Below are 2,994 nucleotides of genomic sequence, written 5' to 3'. Positions count from 1 at the left end.
GGACTCTGTATGTGATGGACAAGCCTCTCCCCTCTGCACCAATCAGAGTCGTGTGTCGCCTAAGTGACGGTTACGTAGACCAATGAACTCTCTGAAATTGAACACTCTAAGGCGTTTTTTGCAAAAGTGACGGCCTGCCACAACCCTTGTGACGCTGAGCGAGTTCTAGCCAATCAGTTGCGTGGTTTGAGACAGGCGATGTGGGTAGTCCCGCCCCCGTGCGGTCATGGAGCTGTGTTTGAGCGCTGGTCTGCGGTCAGTTTTTACGCAATAAAAAAAATAAAGCTGCTGGTAAAAATGGGCTGTGCACTGATCTCAGACCTGCTGTCAACGATAAATCTCACATTTCTGTCTTGAAATGGCTGGAGTTACCCTAACTGGGGTGTTTTGTTGCCCGTAGCAACAGAAAACATTTTTATTGTGCAACGTCACTAAAGATGGCTGAGCCGAAAATGCGCAGTCTTGTTGTTGTTTTATAATATAATTAATACTATTACAGTACAGAATAGGCAAATTAATAAAAAAAGCAAAGATTAACTACTATAATGTATTTTTTTATTTGACTCTCCTTTATTTTATTCTTGCAGCATCATCATATTATAATATGTTAAAAATTTATTTTAATTTATTTTATTATATAGCTTTTACTTATGTGCACTATGTGCAATAAAATATGTTATTCGCTGCTGTGTTTGCCATTTCTAAACCTTGGCTGTGTTCTTTATCACTGGAATTAAAGTGATAAAGTGATCTACCCTTCTCTCTTTTTCTATAAGATAGTGATGAATTTGTATAGGGAATAATATATTAAAATATTTAAAAAGAGAAACGTGTAGAAACACATATATGCAGCACTAGTCCATTTAAGATTATTATAAAATATTCTGCATTGTAGATTAATAGTAAAGGCATCCAAACTTTGAAAAAAAAAACATATGGAATTATTTTGTACAAAAAAGTGTTAAACAAATCAGAATATATTTTATATTTTACATTCTTCAAAGTAGCAGCTCTTGCTTAGATGACAGCTTTGTACTCAGTCTAGATCACTTCATTATTCATTTACAATGTAGGGAAAAAAGGAAAAAAAACGTTGAATGAGAAGGTGTGGGTAGTACTGTATATAAAGCCTGTTTAATGTAATTTATCTTATCCGCAAGTTTAAAGTTTAATACATAAGTTTGTTAATAAGTTCGTTTTTTTTTTTTCAGTTTTTTTAACTGTAAGTAAAACAATTATAGAAATAGATGAAAGTTGAGTGTTTTATATTAGGCTATATGTTAGAAGAGTACAGCACACAGAACCACAGACTCGGCCTAATAGATATTAATGACTGCACTGTAACGTACATAGCTCACACTTTAGGCCACGTGCCACTGTGCTCTATATTAAGCTGTGGGCTAAAAGCAGCCAGTATTATTTTCATACAGTTAAAGACATTTATACTGAGTTCATGACCTGTAATGTACATATTTCTGTAAATCCAAAATTCTGTAAAATTGGTGCATTACTCAGTGTTTGAGATGAGGTCACTATAGATAAAATTACTTATTCTAAATTATTTACAGTGGTGGTGAATAGACCATAGATACATAGATATGTATGTCTTGTAATCACTCCAATTTATCATTATTACATTCATAGATATAACACACATTAAAAAATCAGTAGATACATTTTTGGTCAGTGAGTGTACAACTACAAAAGTATTATAACACAATAACACAATATGACTTTTACCACCTATGCTCTCATTTAGCTTACATTCTGGCACCTTCCTAAAATAATTGGCAATTTTTTTATTTTCTTAACCCTCAGCTGATCAGATTATTTGATTGTACCCCTTTAGGATAATGGCATATGTTAATTTGTGAATTAAGCCAATTTATTATTCCTAATCAAAATAATAGCATTCCAAGACTAGACTACCCTTACTGAACTAAATAAAAAATTCAGGACTTGTCTTGAATCTTATTTAGTCTTAATTTTTGAGTTTTATTAAGTTTCTTAGTCTGCATTTTTAGTAAAATATCTAAGCCCATAAAGCTAGCGAGAAATGCTCTACAGTTTGTGGCTGTTAAAATTTTGACTAGGATTAAGGTTACTGGTTATTTCTACTGCTCGACTGTATGAAAAACTATCCCCTTAAACCATTGCTTATTTTTAAATAGCCATAATAACTGCCATACTATCTATCTATGTTTTTTTTTTTTTTTTTTGCTTTTCTTGAAAAACTTGAACAAATGTGTTTTTGAGGTGACTATTTTAGGAAGGTGTCGGCAGATTAATAATATTATAAATTATTTACTATAACTACACTACTGATTTTTTTCTTTCTGCTGATTGCTTCATATAAGGCTACGTTCATATTACTTAAATACGATTTTTGCTATTGGATTTAGCTTTCACAAATGTAAGTGACCCGTATCTGTACATGCGCACATTGATATGTATATAAATGTCGACTTCTTTACCAGTTTGAGAGACCATATTTGAGAGACGGCTCGTAGCGTTACAATGTGAAAAGGATGCGTTAGATATGTGGAGCATCTTTTGCTTGAGCAGAGAGCAAACGGCTGGTCTGAAGTAATGCTTAGGTCGAGAAGGTGAAAAAGGCCAGCTGTGCGTACAAGAGAGAGAAGCACACAGCACATGCTCAAGATAAAAAAGATGCATGAATTCCGATTTGACCATTCACAATCATGTCGCATGTCCATGGATCGGATACGTATCTGATTTAGGACCACATATGGAAGTGGCTCAGGTCTGATTTGAAAAAAAAAAAAATCAGATTTGACACATTCTCACAGCAATGAAAATATCAGATCAGAGCCACAATGAGCAAAAAAAATCGGATTTGAGTCAACTCATCCTGCTAATGTGAATGTAGCCTAAATATTCAAACAAAATTACCTTAAATAAAAACTACACTTCCCAGCAGGCCAAGCGCATCTCTTCACACCTCCCAGCCAATCAGGGAGGCTTTTGTTTTGG

The sequence above is a fragment of the Astyanax mexicanus genome, chromosome 20, assembly GCF_023375975.1.
Source record: "Astyanax mexicanus isolate ESR-SI-001 chromosome 20, AstMex3_surface, whole genome shotgun sequence".
NCBI lineage: Eukaryota > Metazoa > Chordata > Actinopteri > Characiformes > Acestrorhamphidae > Astyanax > Astyanax mexicanus.
The sequence above is the reverse complement of the archived record's forward strand: the minus strand, read 5'-3'. Positions refer to the sequence as shown.